Raw genomic sequence first — 18,700 nt, 5'->3', positions numbered from 1 at the left:
TTCCACCGACATTCTTCAAAGAGCTGGAGCAAATAATCCTAAAATTTGTATGGAATCAGAAGAGACACCGAATCGCTAAGGAAATGTTGAAAAACAAAAATAAAGCTGGCGGCATCACCTTACCTGATTTTCAAGATTTATTACAAAGCTGTGATCACCAAGACAGCATGGTACTGGCATAAAAACAGACACATAGACCAGTGGAACAGAGTAGAGAGCCCTGATATGGACCCTCAACTCTATGGTCAATTAATCTTCAACAAAACAGGAAAAAATATACAGTGGAAAAAAGAGAGTCTCTTCAATAAATGGTGCTGGGAAAACTGGACAGCTATATGTAGAAGAATGAAACTCGACCATTCTCTTACACCGTACACAAAGATCAACTCAAAATGGATAAAAGACCTCAACGTGAGACAGGAATCTATCAGAATCTTAGAGGAGAACATAGGCAGTAATCTCTTCAATATCAGCCACAGCAACTTCTTTCAAGATACGTCTCCAAAGGCAAAGGAAACAAAAGCGAAAATAAACTTCTGGGACTTCATCAAAATCAAAAGCTTCTGCACAGCAAAGGAAACAGTCAAAAAAGCAAAGAGGCAACACCCACGGAATGGGGAGAAGATATTTGCAAATGACAGTACAGACAAAAGGTTGATATCCAGGATCTATAAAGAACTCCTCAAACTCAACCCACACGAAACAGATAAACACATCAAAAACTGGGCAGAAGATATGAACAGACACTTCTCCAATCAAGACATACAAATGGCTATCAGACACATGAAAAAATGCTCATCATCATTAGCCCTCAGGGAGATTCAAATTAAAACCACATTGAGATATCACCTTACACCAGTTAGAATGGCCAAAATTAACAAAACGGGAAACAACATGTGTTGGAGAGGATGTGGAGAAAGGGGAACCCTCTTACACTGTTGGTGGGAATGCAAGTTGGTGCAGCCTCTTTGGAGAACAGTGTGGAGATTCCTCAAGAAATTAAAAATAGAGCATCCCTACGACCCTGCAATTGCACTCCTGGGTATTTACCCAAAGATACAGATGTCGTGAAAAGAAGGGCCATCTGTACCCCAATGTTTATAGCAGCAATGGCCACGGCTGCCAAACTATGGAAAGAACCAAGATGCCCTTCAACGGATGAATGGATAAGGAAGATGTGGTCCATATACACTATGGAGTATTATGCCTCCATCAGAAAGGATGACTACCCAACTTTTGTAGCAACATGGACGGGACTGGAAGAGATTGTGCTGAGTGAAAGAAGTCAAGCAGAGAGAGTCAATTATCATATGGTTTCACTTATTTGTGGAGCATATCCAATAGCATGGAGGACAAGGGGAGTTAGAGAAGAGTAGGGAATTTGGGTAAATTGGAAGGGGAGGTGAACCATGAGAGACTATGGACTCTGAAAAACAGTCTGAGGGGTTTGAAGTGGTGGGGGGGGAGGGAGGTTGGGGTACCAGGTGGTGGGTATTATAGAGGGCACGGCTTGCATGGAGCACTGGGGTGTGGTGAAAAAATAATGAATACTGTTTTTCTGAAAATAAATAAATTGGAAAAAAAACCACAGGACACACAAATTAAACACAATCGCACTGCTTTAAATAACATTTCTAAACTTTCATGCCATTTGATGGGAACTCCCTGTTTCAGAGAGCAAAACAAAATCTATTCATCCCCCAGTAAGTGCTTTTTCGTTCCTTTTCTTTTTTAAAAAGATTTTATTTATCTGACAACAGAGATCACAAGTAGGCAGAGAGGCAGGCAGAGAGATTGGAGGAAGCTGTCTCCCTGCTGAGCAGAGAACCCAATGCAGGGATGGATCCCAGGACCCCAGGACCATAACCCCAGCTGTGCAAGGCAGCATGGTCCAGGCCCAGATGTTGTGCGGTGCCAGTGGGGGCGCTCTGTCCACTCCCCAGTCCCTGTTTAGGTCCCTGGAAAGAGTGGGTGGCTGGTGGCCCAGCCATGTTTCCAGCCCAGGATTCCTAGGAAATTGCTATGGCTCACCAGCGCCTGTGTTTCACCCACTTTTCCCCTGCTCCGGGTCTCCACTCCTCACTCCTCCTAATGCCAAAAGGACCAGCAAACCTGCCACAGATAAAGGCTTTTGGGATTGGCACTTCTCCACCTTCAGAAGGTGCCTTGAAGCCTTAAAATGCAGTATCTGCAATGTGAGGGAAGCCACTTCCACCAGATACTTGAAGATCTGGGGTAGCTTTGGCAGAAGGAATTTTGTTGCTTAAGGTGTGGGAGAGGGTGGAGCGCTATCCTTGAGGCCTTCTTTCCAACTTGTTGATGATGGCTTTTTTGCATTTGGGGGTGGTTGATGTGTGGTTTTGGTTGTGTGTATTTTGTGTGTATTTCCCCGCCACTGCCTCTCCCTGTCCCCGGATCTCTGTTTAAGCAGCACGGGGCTCCCCACACCCCTCGTGGCCCTGGAGCCTAGCAGTCACTGGCCCACAGCAAGTCCCCAGCCCTCCCTCCCCTTCCACCCCCTCAGCTCTGAGCAGGTACCTGGTCAGTGATATGCTGTACCCCAATGCACCCACCCCGCCCCAAGCGGGAAGTGGCACTGCTGGGAGAAGAAACACAGTCTCCATCCCTTCCCAGAGCCCTTCCATGGCCTGACCTCAGCTGGACCTCAGCCCCTGGGCCTTAAGCTCCCGGGACACCTCCGCTTGCACCACTGCAGCTACCAGTCACCCTGCCAGTCTCCCTCCCATCTGCACCGCCTTTTCCAAGTGACTGATGAGGGGCAAGGCCGGGCACTGTGCTGAGGCATGCAGTAGCGTGGCATGGCACGGAGTGGTGTGCTGTGGCATGTGCCAAGCTGTTGGTGCGCCTGCCTGGGTGGGTGTGCTCGCTCGGGAGGGCGGGACTGCTGGTGACCCGAGGGCCCGGCGAGCTGGAGCCTGGGAGCCCCACAAGCAGTGATGGGCTCTGGACCCCTCATGTCCCCCTTACGGGGCTGCATTTTCAGTGCCTGAGTTTTGTGATCATGGGTCTTTTAAGTATGAGTTTGCCTGAGTATGTATGAGTTTTGTGATTATGTCAAATTTATTCCTAAATAATTTAAGGTTTGATGTTTTTGTAACTGGGATTGTTCTTAATCTCTTAATCTCATTTTTGCACTGCTCAATTTTGGTGAATAAGACTACAACTTGTCCTGAGTACTGATCCTGCATCGTGGAACCATGCTGGACATACTGAGGCCTAATGGCATTTTTGTGGATTAATCTTTTTCTATAGAAGAATTCTATAGAAGAATTTTTTTTCTATAGTATCTTATGAAAATAGAGACCTTTTCACTTCTTCCACTCTTATTCATACTCCTGTTATTTCGTTTTCTTGCTAAATACCCAAGACAGAATTTCCAATAAAATGTTGAATAAAAGTGGCAATTGCAGGCTTTTTTTCTTGTTCCTGACCTTAGGGAGGAGCCATCTAGCCTTTTACCATTTAATATGTAAGTGTGGGTTCTCATATACAGCTTTTTATTACATTAAGAAAATTCTCTTTTATTCAGTTGAAAAATTATTATCACCAAATGGTGTTGACATTTAACCACTTTTTTCTTCTATATCTATGGAGGTAATCATGTGGTTTACCCTTTATTATATTAATATGGCATATTAATTATATTGATTAAATATAATTTTATTTATTTATTTATTTAACAGAGAGAGAGAGACAATGAGTGAGGGAACACAAGCAGGGGAAGTTGGAGAGGGAGAAACAGGCCCTCTGCCAGGCTTGGAGCCTTATGCAGGGCTTGATCCCAAGACCCTGGGATCATGACCTGAGCTGAAGTCAGATGCCCAATGACTGAGCCACCCAGGTGCCCCTAAATATCACATTTTGAGCAAACTTTGCATACCTGAGATAATTCCTCTTTGGCCATAGCATTTTATGTGTTGCTGAATTCAGTTTACTAGCATTAGTATTGAAGATTTTTTGTCTACAGTTCTAAGAGATATTGGTCTATAATTTCATTTTCTTGTGGGCGAAATTTCGAGCCCGAGTCTCGGGGCAGCCCTGGCCCCATGGGACGGCGTCAAGTAGGCGACGCCCGCAGGCCGAGAAGCAGGACCCATCGGCCTCGCCGCAGTCGGCCTCGCCGAGGGCTCCTTGGCGGGGTTCGTGAGCGAGCTCTCGCGATGCCAGCCCAGGCCCCGGGGGAAGGCCCTGCAGACGTGTGACGCCCGAAGCGAGTTCGCGAGGCGTTTTCCCGGCCAATTCTCACGAGCGTTCTGCCCAAACCGGGATCGGTTTGGGCAGAACGCTCGTGAGAATTGGCCGGCGTTGGGCAGCCCTGCGGACCGCCCTGCTCTTCGTGGCCCAGGGCCCTTTCTCGCCCAGGGCGTGGTGCGGCCAGCCGGAAAACGTGTGGAAACGTCGCGGCCCACCCTGTGGCGCCGGCGAACGGGAGCGTTCCCGGAGCAGAGTTGAAAGGCGGGTGGCGGGAGGGCGTGCGCCTCGGGCTCCTGGGGCTGCTGGGGCGCCCAAAGAAGGGGCTGTCCTCAGTTGGGTCATGCAGATGTCTCTCGTTCCAAGGCTCTTCCGAAGCGCCGAGCTGCATCGCTGGCGACGGGATTGGGCGGGGGAGGCGTGGCCGCGGGTATCAGGATTCCCCAGGCGGAGGCACAGAGGGACAGGACCCCGGCAGCGGGAGGCTGGGGAGCAGGCGAAATTTCGAGCCCGAGTCTCAGGGCAGCCCTGGCCCCAGGGGACGGCGCCAAGGACGGGACCCCCGCAGGCAGAGGAGCAGGAGGTGTCGGCCTCGCCGCTGCCTGCCTCGCGGACGTCTTCCCGGCGAGGTTGGTGCGCGAGCGTTCGCGGTGCCGGGCCAGGCACAGGGGGGGCGGCCCGGTAGACGTGCTGCGCCCGAAGCGAGTTCGCCGAGCTTTTTCCGGCCAATTCTCACGAGCGTTCTGCCCAAACCGGGATCCGTTTGAGCAGAAAACTCGTGAAAAATGGCCGGCGTTGGGCAGCCCTGCGGACCGCCCTGCTCGCCGTCACCTAGGGCCCTTTCTCGTCCAGGGCATGCTGCGCTGCGGCCAGCCGGTAAACGCGTGGAAACGACGCGGGCCACAAGGGCGCGCCGGCGCAGGGGTGCGTTCACGGAGCAGAGTGGAAGGTCGGGTGGCGGCCGGGCGTGCGCCACCGTCATTCGGGTCGTTGGGGCGCCCAAGGATGGGGCTGACCTCATTGCGGACACGCAGGTTTATGTCGCTCCGAGGTTTCTCCGAAGCTCCGCAAGGCACCGTTGGCGCCAGAGTGGTGGAGAGATGCGTGGCCGCGGGACACAGGGTTCCCGATATGGAGGCCACGAGGGATAGGACCCCGGACGCAGAAGGCTGGGGAAGCAGGCGAGGGCTCGAGCCCGGGCTTCGTGACGGGTCCGGCCCCGTGGAACGGCGCCAGGGATGGGACCCCCGCAGGCCGAGGATCAGCAGGCGTCGGCCTCGCCGCAGTCGGCCTCATGGAAGGCTCCTGGGCGGGGTTCGTGAGCAAGCGCTCACGGTGCCAGGCCCGGCCCCGGGGGGACGCCCTGCAGACGTGTGACGCCCGAAGCGAGTTCGCCGGGCGTTTTCCGGCCAATTCTCACGAGCGTTCTGCCCAAACCGGGATCGGTTTGGGCAGAACGCTCGTGAGAATTGGCCGGCGTTGGGCAGCCCTGCGGACCGCCCTGCTCTCCCTGGCCCAGGTCCGTTCCTCGCCCGGGGCATGGGGCGGCCGCCCGGAAAACGTGCGAAAACGTCGCGGCCCACCCGGAGGCCCCGGCGCTGGGGAGCGTTCTCGGAGCAGAGTTGAAGGACGGGTGGCGGCCGGGCCTACGCTTCCGACTTGAGGGAGGATCGGGCGCCCAGGGATGGGGCTGACCTCAGTGGGGGCACGCAGGTTTCTCTCGCTCTGAGGTTGTCCGAAGCGCCGAAAGGCACCGTTGGCGCCGGTGTGGGAGGGGGAGGGGAGGCGCGGCCGCGGGACTCAGGGCTCCCCAGATGGAGGCACCGAGGGACAGGAACCCAGAAGCAGACGGCTGGCGAGCAGGCGAAACTGCGAGCCCGGGCTTCGTGGAGGGCCAGGCCCCGTGGAACAGCGCCAGGGAGAGGACCCCCGCAGGAGGATTAGCAGGAGGCATGGGCCGCGCCACACCCTGCCTCGCCGAGGGCTTCCTGGCGGGGATGGAGCGCGATGGCTCGCAATGCGGCGCCAGGTCCGGTGGTGCGGGGCGGCCGTGCAGACGTGGGGCGCCCGAAGCGAGTTCGCCGGGCGTTTTCCTGCCAGTTCTCACGAGCGTTCTGCCCAAACCAGGATGGGTTTGGGCAGAGCGCTCGTGAGAATTGGCCGGCGTTGGGCAGTCCTGCGGACCGCCCTGCTCTCCGGGGCCCAGGGTCCCTTCTCGCCCAGGGCATGCTGCGTGCGGGCCCCGGAAAACGCACACAATCGATCGGTCCCACCAGGGGGCGGTAGGGCAGGGGAGCGTTCCCGGAGCAGAGTTGACCGACGTGTGTCGGCAAGGCGAGCGCCTCCGTCTTTTCGGGCTGATGGGGAGCCCAAAGATGGGGCTGTCCTCAGTTGGGCCACGCAGGTTTCTCTCGCTCCGAGGCTTGTCCCAAGCGCCGAAATGCACCGTTGGAGCCGGGGCGGGAGGCGGAGGCATTGTCACGGGCCTCGCGATTCCCAAGATGGAGGCACAGAGGGACAGGGCCCCGGAAGCGGAAGGCTGGGGAGCAGGCGAAATTTCGAGCCCGAGTCTCGGGGCAGCCCTGGCCCCATGGGACGGCGTCAAGTAGGCGACGCCCGCAGGCCGAGAAGCAGGACCCATCGGCCTCGCCGCAGTCGGCCTCGCCGAGGGCTCCTTGGCGGGGTTCGTGAGCGAGCTCTCGCGATGCCAGCCCAGGCCCCGGGGGAAGGCCCTGCAGACGTGTGACGCCCGAAGCGAGTTCGCGAGGCGTTTTCCGGCCAATTCTCACGAGCGTTCTGCCCAAACCGGGATCGGTTTGGGCAGAACGCTCGTGAGAATTGGCCGGCGTTGGGCAGCCCTGCGGACCGCCCTGCTCTTCGTGGCCCAGGGCCCTTTCTCGCCCAGGGCGTGGTGCGGCCAGCCGGAAAACGTGTGGAAACGTCGCGGCCCACCCTGTGGCGCCGGCGAACGGGAGCGTTCCCGGAGCAGAGTTGAAAGGCGGGTGGCGGGAGGGCGTGCGCCTCGGGCTCCTGGGGCTGCTGGGGCGCCCAAAGAAGGGGCTGTCCTCAGTTGGGTCATGCAGATGTCTCTCGTTCCAAGGCTCTTCCGAAGCGCCGAGCTGCATCGCTGGCGACGGGATTGGGCGGGGGAGGCGTGGCCGCGGGTATCAGGATTCCCCAGGCGGAGGCACAGAGGGACAGGACCCCGGCAGCGGGAGGCTGGGGAGCAGGCGAAATTTCGAGCCCGAGTCTCAGGGCAGCCCTGGCCCCAGGGGACGGCGCCAAGGACGGGACCCCCGCAGGCAGAGGAGCAGGAGGTGTCGGCCTCGCCGCTGCCTGCCTCGCGGACGTCTTCCCGGCGAGGTTGGTGCGCGAGCGTTCGCGGTGCCGGGCCAGGCACAGGGGGGGCGGCCCGGTAGACGTGCTGCGCCCGAAGCGAGTTCGCCGAGCTTTTTCCGGCCAATTCTCACGAGCGTTCTGCCCAAACCGGGATCCGTTTGAGCAGAAAACTCGTGAAAAATGGCCGGCGTTGGGCAGCCCTGCGGACCGCCCTGCTCGCCGTCACCTAGGGCCCTTTCTCGTCCAGGGCATGCTGCGCTGCGGCCAGCCGGTAAACGCGTGGAAACGACGCGGGCCACAAGGGCGCGCCGGCGCAGGGGTGCGTTCACGGAGCAGAGTGGAAGGTCGGGTGGCGGCCGGGCGTGCGCCACCGTCATTCGGGTCGTTGGGGCGCCCAAGGATGGGGCTGACCTCATTGCGGACACGCAGGTTTATGTCGCTCCGAGGTTTCTCCGAAGCTCCGCAAGGCACCGTTGGCGCCAGAGTGGTGGAGAGATGCGTGGCCGCGGGACACAGGGTTCCCGATATGGAGGCCACGAGGGATAGGACCCCGGACGCAGAAGGCTGGGGAAGCAGGCGAGGGCTCGAGCCCGGGCTTCGTGACGGGTCCGGCCCCGTGGAACGGCGCCAGGGATGGGACCCCCGCAGGCCGAGGATCAGCAGGCGTCGGCCTCGCCGCAGTCGGCCTCATGGAAGGCTCCTGGGCGGGGTTCGTGAGCAAGCGCTCACGGTGCCAGGCCCGGCCCCGGGGGGACGCCCTGCAGACGTGTGACGCCCGAAGCGAGTTCGCCGGGCGTTTTCCGGCCAATTCTCACGAGCGTTCTGCCCAAACCGGGATCGGTTTGGGCAGAACGCTCGTGAGAATTGGCCGGCGTTGGGCAGCCCTGCGGACCGCCCTGCTCTCCCTGGCCCAGGTCCGTTCCTCGCCCGGGGCATGGGGCGGCCGCCCGGAAAACGTGCGAAAACGTCGCGGCCCACCCGGAGGCCCCGGCGCTGGGGAGCGTTCTCGGAGCAGAGTTGAAGGACGGGTGGCGGCCGGGCCTACGCTTCCGACTTGAGGGAGGATCGGGCGCCCAGGGATGGGGCTGACCTCAGTGGGGGCACGCAGGTTTCTCTCGCTCTGAGGTTGTCCGAAGCGCCGAAAGGCACCGTTGGCGCCGGTGTGGGAGGGGGAGGGGAGGCGCGGCCGCGGGACTCAGGGCTCCCCAGATGGAGGCACCGAGGGACAGGAACCCAGAAGCAGACGGCTGGCGAGCAGGCGAAACTGCGAGCCCGGGCTTCGTGGAGGGCCAGGCCCCGTGGAACAGCGCCAGGGAGAGGACCCCCGCAGGAGGATTAGCAGGAGGCATGGGCCGCGCCACACCCTGCCTCGCCGAGGGCTTCCTGGCGGGGATGGAGCGCGATGGCTCGCAATGCGGCGCCAGGTCCGGTGGTGCGGGGCGGCCGTGCAGACGTGGGGCGCCCGAAGCGAGTTCGCCGGGCGTTTTCCTGCCAGTTCTCACGAGCGTTCTGCCCAAACCAGGATGGGTTTGGGCAGAGCGCTCGTGAGAATTGGCCGGCGTTGGGCAGTCCTGCGGACCGCCCTGCTCTCCGGGGCCCAGGGTCCCTTCTCGCCCAGGGCATGCTGCGTGCGGGCCCCGGAAAACGCACACAATCGACCGGTCCCACCAGGGGGCGGTAGGGCAGGGGAGCGTTCCCGGAGCAGAGTTGACCGACGTGTGTCGGCAAGGCGAGCGCCTCCGTCTTTTCGGGCTGATGGGGAGCCCAAAGGTGGGGCTGTCCTCAGTTGGGCCACGCAGGTTTCTCTCGCTCCGAGGCTTGTCCCAAGCGCCGAAATGCACCGTTGGAGCCGGGGCGGGAGGCGGAGGCATTGTCACGGGCCTCGCGATTCCCAAGATGGAGGCACAGAGGGACAGGGCCCCGGAAGCGGAAGGCTGGGGAGCAGGCGAAATTTCGAGCCCGAGTCTCGGGGCAGCCCTGGCCCCATGGGACGGCGTCAAGTAGGCGACGCCCGCAGGCCGAGAAGCAGGACCCATCGGCCTCGCCGCAGTCGGCCTCGCCGAGGGCTCCTTGGCGGGGTTCGGGAGCGAGCTCTCGCGATGCCAGCCCAGGCCCCGGGGGAAGGCCCTGCAGACGTGTGACGCCCGAAGCGAGTTCGCGAGGCGTTTTCCGGCCAATTCTCACGAGCGTTCTGCCCAAACCGGGATCGGTTTGGGCAGAACGCTCGTGAGAATTGGCCGGCGTTGGGCAGCCCTGCGGACCGCCCTGCTCTTCGTGGCCCAGGGCCCTTTCTCGCCCAGGGCGTGGTGCGGCCAGCCGGAAAACGTGTGGAAACGTCGCGGCCCACCCTGTGGCGCCGGCGAACGGGAGCGTTCCCGGAGCAGAGTTGAAAGGCGGGTGGCGGGAGGGCGTGCGCCTCGGGCTCCTGGGGCTGCTGGGGCGCCCAAAGAAGGGGCTGTCCTCAGTTGGGTCATGCAGATGTCTCTCGTTCCAAGGCTCTTCCGAAGCGCCGAGCTGCATCGCTGGCGACGGGATTGGGCGGGGGAGGCGTGGCCGCGGGTATCAGGATTCCCCAGGCGGAGGCACAGAGGGACAGGACCCCGGCAGCGGGAGGCTGGGGAGCAGGCGAAATTTCGAGCCCGAGTCTCAGGGCAGCCCTGGCCCCAGGGGACGGCGCCAAGGACGGGACCCCCGCAGGCAGAGGAGCAGGAGGTGTCGGCCTCGCCGCTGCCTGCCTCGCGGACGTCTTCCCGGCGAGGTTGGTGCGCGAGCGTTCGCGGTGCCGGGCCAGGCACAGGGGGGGCGGCCCGGTAGACGTGCTGCGCCCGAAGCGAGTTCGCCGAGCTTTTTCCGGCCAATTCTCACGAGCGTTCTGCCCAAACCGGGATCCGTTTGAGCAGAAAACTCGTGAAAAATGGCCGGCGTTGGGCAGCCCTGCGGACCGCCCTGCTCGCCGTCACCTAGGGCCCTTTCTCGTCCAGGGCATGCTGCGCTGCGGCCAGCCGGTAAACGCGTGGAAACGACGCGGGCCACAAGGGCGCGCCGGCGCAGGGGTGCGTTCACGGAGCAGAGTGGAAGGTCGGGTGGCGGCCGGGCGTGCGCCACCGTCATTCGGGTCGTTGGGGCGCCCAAGGATGGGGCTGACCTCATTGCGGACACGCAGGTTTATGTCGCTCCGAGGTTTCTCCGAAGCTCCGCAAGGCACCGTTGGCGCCAGAGTGGTGGAGAGATGCGTGGCCGCGGGACACAGGGTTCCCGATATGGAGGCCACGAGGGATAGGACCCCGGACGCAGAAGGCTGGGGAAGCAGGCGAGGGCTCGAGCCCGGGCTTCGTGACGGGTCCGGCCCCGTGGAACGGCGCCAGGGATGGGACCCCCGCAGGCCGAGGATCAGCAGGCGTCGGCCTCGCCGCAGTCGGCCTCATGGAAGGCTCCTGGGCGGGGTTCGTGAGCAAGCGCTCACGGTGCCAGGCCCGGCCCCGGGGGGACGCCCTGCAGACGTGTGACGCCCGAAGCGAGTTCGCCGGGCGTTTTCCGGCCAATTCTCACGAGCGTTCTGCCCAAACCGGGATCGGTTTGGGCAGAACGCTCGTGAGAATTGGCCGGCGTTGGGCAGCCCTGCGGACCGCCCTGCTCTCCCTGGCCCAGGTCCGTTCCTCGCCCGGGGCATGGGGCGGCCGCCCGGAAAACGTGCGAAAACGTCGCGGCCCACCCGGAGGCCCCGGCGCTGGGGAGCGTTCTCGGAGCAGAGTTGAAGGACGGGTGGCGGCCGGGCCTACGCTTCCGACTTGAGGGAGGATCGGGCGCCCAGGGATGGGGCTGACCTCAGTGGGGGCACGCAGGTTTCTCTCGCTCTGAGGTTGTCCGAAGCGCCGAAAGGCACCGTTGGCGCCGGTGTGGGAGGGGGAGGGGAGGCGCGGCCGCGGGACTCAGGGCTCCCCAGATGGAGGCACCGAGGGACAGGAACCCAGAAGCAGACGGCTGGCGAGCAGGCGAAACTGCGAGCCCGGGCTTCGTGGAGGGCCAGGCCCCGTGGAACAGCGCCAGGGAGAGGACCCCCGCAGGAGGATTAGCAGGAGGCATGGGCCGCGCCACACCCTGCCTCGCCGAGGGCTTCCTGGCGGGGATGGAGCGCGATGGCTCGCAATGCGGCGCCAGGTCCGGTGGTGCGGGGCGGCCGTGCAGACGTGGGGCGCCCGAAGCGAGTTCGCCGGGCGTTTTCCTGCCAGTTCTCACGAGCGTTCTGCCCAAACCAGGATGGGTTTGGGCAGAGCGCTCGTGAGAATTGGCCGGCGTTGGGCGGTCCTGCGGACCGCCCTGCTCTCCGGGGCCCAGGGTCCCTTCTCGCCCAGGGCATGCTGCGTGCGGGCCCCGGAAAACGCACACAATCGACCGGTCCCACCAGGGGGCGGTAGGGCAGGGGAGCGTTCCCGGAGCAGAGTTGACCGACGTGTGTCGGCAAGGCGAGCGCCTCCGTCTTTTCGGGCTGATGGGGAGCCCAAAGATGGGGCTGTCCTCAGTTGGGCCACGCAGGTTTCTCTCGCTCCGAGGCTTGTCCCAAGCGCCGAAATGCACCGTTGGAGCCGGGGCGGGAGGCGGAGGCATTGTCACGGGCCTCGCGATTCCCAAGATGGAGGCACAGAGGGACAGGGCCCCGGAAGCGGAAGGCTGGGGAGCAGGCGAAATTTCGAGCCCGAGTCTCGGGGCAGCCCTGGCCCCATGGGACGGCGTCAAGTAGGCGACGCCCGCAGGCCGAGAAGCAGGACCCATCGGCCTCGCCGCAGTCGGCCTCGCCGAGGGCTCCTTGGCGGGGTTCGGGAGCGAGCTCTCGCGATGCCAGCCCAGGCCCCGGGGGAAGGCCCTGCAGACGTGTGACGCCCGAAGCGAGTTCGCGAGGCGTTTTCCGGCCAATTCTCACGAGCGTTCTGCCCAAACCGGGATCGGTTTGGGCAGAACGCTCGTGAGAATTGGCCGGCGTTGGGCAGCCCTGCGGACCGCCCTGCTCTTCGTGGCCCAGGGCCCTTTCTCGCCCAGGGCGTGGTGCGGCCAGCCGGAAAACGTGTGGAAACGTCGCGGCCCACCCTGTGGCGCCGGCGAACGGGAGCGTTCCCGGAGCAGAGTTGAAAGGCGGGTGGCGGGAGGGCGTGCGCCTCGGGCTCCTGGGGCTGCTGGGGCGCCCAAAGAAGGGGCTGTCCTCAGTTGGGTCATGCAGATGTCTCTCGTTCCAAGGCTCTTCCGAAGCGCCGAGCTGCATCGCTGGCGACGGGATTGGGCGGGGGAGGCGTGGCCGCGGGTATCAGGATTCCCCAGGCGGAGGCACAGAGGGACAGGACCCCGGCAGCGGGAGGCTGGGGAGCAGGCGAAATTTCGAGCCCGAGTCTCAGGGCAGCCCTGGCCCCAGGGGACGGCGCCAAGGACGGGACCCCCGCAGGCAGAGGAGCAGGAGGTGTCGGCCTCGCCGCTGCCTGCCTCGCGGACGTCTTCCCGGCGAGGTTGGTGCGCGAGCGTTCGCGGTGCCGGGCCAGGCACAGGGGGGGCGGCCCGGTAGACGTGCTGCGCCCGAAGCGAGTTCGCCGAGCTTTTTCCGGCCAATTCTCACGAGCGTTCTGCCCAAACCGGGATCCGTTTGAGCAGAAAACTCGTGAAAAATGGCCGGCGTTGGGCAGCCCTGCGGACCGCCCTGCTCGCCGTCACCTAGGGCCCTTTCTCGTCCAGGGCATGCTGCGCTGCGGCCAGCCGGTAAACGCGTGGAAACGACGCGGGCCACAAGGGCGCGCCGGCGCAGGGGTGCGTTCACGGAGCAGAGTGGAAGGTCGGGTGGCGGCCGGGCGTGCGCCACCGTCATTCGGGTCGTTGGGGCGCCCAAGGATGGGGCTGACCTCATTGCGGACACGCAGGTTTATGTCGCTCCGAGGTTTCTCCGAAGCTCCGCAAGGCACCGTTGGCGCCAGAGTGGTGGAGAGATGCGTGGCCGCGGGACACAGGGTTCCCGATATGGAGGCCACGAGGGATAGGACCCCGGACGCAGAAGGCTGGGGAAGCAGGCGAGGGCTCGAGCCCGGGCTTCGTGACGGGTCCGGCCCCGTGGAACGGCGCCAGGGATGGGACCCCCGCAGGCCGAGGATCAGCAGGCGTCGGCCTCGCCGCAGTCGGCCTCATGGAAGGCTCCTGGGCGGGGTTCGTGAGCAAGCGCTCACGGTGCCAGGCCCGGCCCCGGGGGGACGCCCTGCAGACGTGTGACGCCCGAAGCGAGTTCGCCGGGCGTTTTCCGGCCAATTCTCACGAGCGTTCTGCCCAAACCGGGATCGGTTTGGGCAGAACGCTCGTGAGAATTGGCCGGCGTTGGGCAGCCCTGCGGACCGCCCTGCTCTCCCTGGCCCAGGTCCGTTCCTCGCCCGGGGCATGGGGCGGCCGCCCGGAAAACGTGCGAAAACGTCGCGGCCCACCCGGAGGCCCCGGCGCTGGGGAGCGTTCTCGGAGCAGAGTTGAAGGACGGGTGGCGGCCGGGCCTACGCTTCCGACTTGAGGGAGGATCGGGCGCCCAGGGATGGGGCTGACCTCAGTGGGGGCACGCAGGTTTCTCTCGCTCTGAGGTTGTCCGAAGCGCCGAAAGGCACCGTTGGCGCCGGTGTGGGAGGGGGAGGGGAGGCGCGGCCGCGGGACTCAGGGCTCCCCAGATGGAGGCACCGAGGGACAGGAACCCAGAAGCAGACGGCTGGCGAGCAGGCGAAACTGCGAGCCCGGGCTTCGTGGAGGGCCAGGCCCCGTGGAACAGCGCCAGGGAGAGGACCCCCGCAGGAGGATTAGCAGGAGGCATGGGCCGCGCCACACCCTGCCTCGCCGAGGGCTTCCTGGCGGGGATGGAGCGCGATGGCTCGCAATGCGGCGCCAGGTCCGGTGGTGCGGGGCGGCCGTGCAGACGTGGGGCGCCCGAAGCGAGTTCGCCGGGCGTTTTCCTGCCAGTTCTCACGAGCGTTCTGCCCAAACCAGGATGGGTTTGGGCAGAGCGCTCGTGAGAATTGGCCGGCGTTGGGCAGTCCTGCGGACCGCCCTGCTCTCCGGGGCCCAGGGTCCCTTCTCGCCCAGGGCATGCTGCGTGCGGGCCCCGGAAAACGCACACAATCGACCGGTCCCACCAGGGGGCGGTAGGGCAGGGGAGCGTTCCCGGAGCAGAGTTGACCGACGTGTGTCGGCAAGGCGAGCGCCTCCGTCTTTTCGGGCTGATGGGGAGCCCAAAGATGGGGCTGTCCTCAGTTGGGCCACGCAGGTTTCTCTCGCTCCGAGGCTTGTCCCAAGCGCCGAAATGCACCGTTGGAGCCGGGGCGGGAGGCGGAGGCATTGTCACGGGCCTCGCGATTCCCAAGATGGAGGCACAGAGGGACAGGGCCCCGGAAGCGGAAGGCTGGGGAGCAGGCGAAATTTCGAGCCCGAGTCTCGGGGCAGCCCTGGCCCCATGGGACGGCGTCAAGTAGGCGACGCCCGCAGGCCGAGAAGCAGGACCCATCGGCCTCGCCGCAGTCGGCCTCGCCGAGGGCTCCTTGGCGGGGTTCGTGAGCGAGCTCTCGCGATGCCAGCCCAGGCCCCGGGGGAAGGCCCTGCAGACGTGTGACGCCCGAAGCGAGTTCGCGAGGCGTTTTCCGGCCAATTCTCACGAGCGTTCTGCCCAAACCGGGATCGGTTTGGGCAGAACGCTCGTGAGAATTGGCCGGCGTTGGGCAGCCCTGCGGACCGCCCTGCTCTTCGTGGCCCAGGGCCCTTTCTCGCCCAGGGCGTGGTGCGGCCAGCCGGAAAACGTGTGGAAACGTCGCGGCCCACCCTGTGGCGCCGGCGAACGGGAGCGTTCCCGGAGCAGAGTTGAAAGGCGGGTGGCGGGAGGGCGTGCGCCTCGGGCTCCTGGGGCTGCTGGGGCGCCCAAAGAAGGGGCTGTCCTCAGTTGGGTCATGCAGATGTCTCTCGTTCCAAGGCTCTTCCGAAGCGCCGAGCTGCATCGCTGGCGACGGGATTGGGCGGGGGAGGCGTGGCCGCGGGTATCAGGATTCCCCAGGCGGAGGCACAGAGGGACAGGACCCCGGCAGCGGGAGGCTGGGGAGCAGGCGAAATTTCGAGCCCGAGTCTCAGGGCAGCCCTGGCCCCAGGGGACGGCGCCAAGGACGGGACCCCCGCAGGCAGAGGAGCAGGAGGTGTCGGCCTCGCCGCTGCCTGCCTCGCGGACGTCTTCCCGGCGAGGTTGGTGCGCGAGCGTTCGCGGTGCCGGGCCAGGCACAGGGGGGGGCGGCCCGGTAGACGTGCTGCGCCCGAAGCGAGTTCGCCGAGCTTTTTCCGGCCAATTCTCACGAGCGTTCTGCCCAAACCGGGATCCGTTTGAGCAGAAAACTCGTGAAAAATGGCCGGCGTTGGGCAGCCCTGCGGACCGCCCTGCTCGCCGTCACCTAGGGCCCTTTCTCGTCCAGGGCATGCTGCGCTGCGGCCAGCCGGTAAACGCGTGGAAACGACGCGGGCCACAAGGGCGCGCCGGCGCAGGGGTGCGTTCACGGAGCAGAGTGGAAGGTCGGGTGGCGGCCGGGCGTGCGCCACCGTCATTCGGGTCGTTGGGGCGCCCAAGGATGGGGCTGACCTCATTGCGGACACGCAGGTTTATGTCGCTCCGAGGTTTCTCCGAAGCTCCGCAAGGCACCGTTGGCGCCAGAGTGGTGGAGAGATGCGTGGCCGCGGGACACAGGGTTCCCGATATGGAGGCCACGAGGGATAGGACCCCGGATGCAGAAGGCTGGGGAAGCAGGCGAGGGCTCGAGCCCGGGCTTCGTGACGGGTCCGGCCCCGTGGAACGGCGCCAGGGATGGGACCCCCGCAGGCCGAGGATCAGCAGGCGTCGGCCTCGCCGCAGTCGGCCTCATGGAAGGCTCCTGGGCGGGGTTCGTGAGCAAGCGCTCACGGTGCCAGGCCCGGCCCCGGGGGGACGCCCTGCAGACGTGTGACGCCCGAAGCGAGTTCGCCGGGCGTTTTCCGGCCAATTCTCACGAGCGTTCTGCCCAAACCGGGATCGGTTTGGGCAGAACGCTCGTGAGAATTGGCCGGCGTTGGGCAGCCCTGCGGACCGCCCTGCTCTCCCTGGCCCAGGTCCGTTCCTCGCCCGGGGCATGGGGCGGCCGCCCGGAAAACGTGCGAAAACGTCGCGGCCCACCCGGAGGCCCCGGCGCTGGGGAGCGTTCTCGGAGCAGAGTTGAAGGACGGGTGGCGGCCGGGCCTACGCTTCCGACTTGAGGGAGGATCGGGCGCCCAGGGATGGGGCTGACCTCAGTGGGGGCACGCAGGTTTCTCTCGCTCTGAGGTTGTCCGAAGCGCCGAAAGGCACCGTTGGCGCCGGTGTGGGAGGGGGAGGGGAGGCGCGGCCGCGGGACTCAGGGCTCCCCAGATGGAGGCACCGAGGGACAGGAACCCAGAAGCAGACGGCTGGCGAGCAGGCGAAACTGCGAGCCCGGGCTTCGTGGAGGGCCAGGCCCCGTGGAACAGCGCCAGGGAGAGGACCCCCGCAGGAGGATTAGCAGGAGGCATGGGCCGCGCCACACCCTGCCTCGCCGAGGGCTTCCTGGCGGGGATGGAGCGCGATGGCTCGCAATGCGGCGCCAGGTCCGGTGGTGCGGGGCGGCCGTGCAGACGTGGGGCGCCCGAAGCGAGTTCGCCGGGCGTTTTCCTGCCAGTTCTCACGAGCGTTCTGCCCAAACCAGGATGGGTTTGGGCAGAGCGCTCGTGAGAATTGGCCGGCGTTGGGCAGTCCTGCGGACCGCCCTGCTCTCCGGGGCCCAGGGTCCCTTCTCGCCCAGGGCATGCTGCGTGCGGGCCCCGGAAAACGCACACAATCGACCGGTCCCACCAGGGGGCGGTAGGGCAGGGGAGCGTTCCCGGAGCAGAGTTGACCGACGTGTGTCGGCAAGGCGAGCGCCTCCGTCTTTTCGGGCTGATGGGGAGCCCAAAGGTGGGGCTGTCCTCAGTTGGGCCACGCAGGTTTCTCTCGCTCCGAGGCTTGTCCCAAGCGCCGAAATGCACCGTTGGAGCCGGGGCGGGAGGCGGAGGCATTGTCACGGGCCTCGCGATTCCCAAGATGGAGGCACAGAGGGACAGGGCCCCGGAAGCGGAAGGCTGGGGAGCAGGCGAAATTTCGAGCCCGAGTCTCGGGGCAGCCCTGGCCCCATGGGACGGCGTCAAGTAGGCGACGCCCGCAGGCCGAGAAGCAGGACCCATCGGCCTCGCCGCAGTCGGCCTCGCCGAGGGCTCCTTGGCGGGGTTCGTGAGCGAGCTCTCGCGATGCCAGCCCAGGCCCCGGGGGAAGGCCCTGCAGACGTGTGACGCCCGAAGCGAGTTCGCGAGGCGTTTTCCGGCCAATTCTCACGAGCGTTCTGCCCAAACCGGGATCGGTTTGGGCAGAACGCTCGTGAGAATTGGCCGGCGTTGGGCAGCCCTGCGGACCGCCCTGCTCTTCGTGGCCCAGGGCCCTTTCTCGCCCAGGGCGTGGTGCGGCCAGCCGGAAAACGTGTGGAAACGTCGCGGCCCACCCTGTGGCGCCGGCGAACGGGAGCGTTCCCGGAGCAGAGTTGAAAGGCGGGTGGCGGGAGGGCGTGCGCCTCGGGCTCCTGGGGCTGCTGGGGCGCCCAAAGAAGGGGCTGTCCTCAGTTGGGTCATGCAGATGTCTCTCGTTCCAAGGCTCTTCCGAAGCGCCGAGCTGCATCGCTGGCGACGGGATTGGGCGGGGGAGGCGTGGCCGCGGGTATCAGGATTCCCCAGGCGGAGGCACAGAGGGACAGGACCCCGGCAGCGGGAGGCTGGGGAGCAGGCGAAATTTCGAGCCCGAGTCTCAGGGCAGCCCTGGCCCCAGGGGACGGCGCCAAGGACGGGACCCCCGCAGGCAGAGGAGCAGGAGGTGTCGGCCTCGCCGCTGCCTGCCTCGCGGACGTCTTCCCGGCGAGGTTGGTGCGCGAGCGTTCGCGGTGCCGGGCCAGGCACAGGGGGGGCGGCCCGGTAGACGTGCTGCGCCCGAAGCGAGTTCGCCGAGCTTTTTCCGGCCAATTCTCACGAGCGTTCTGCCCAAACCGGGATCCGTTTGAGCAGAAAACTCGTGAAAAATGGCCGGCGTTGGGCAGCCCTGCGGACCGCC

This window comes from Neovison vison, chromosome 11, assembly GCF_020171115.1.
Source record: "Neovison vison isolate M4711 chromosome 11, ASM_NN_V1, whole genome shotgun sequence".
Classification (NCBI taxonomy): Eukaryota; Metazoa; Chordata; class Mammalia; order Carnivora; family Mustelidae; genus Neogale; species Neogale vison.
This window is presented reverse-complemented; position numbering follows the sequence as displayed.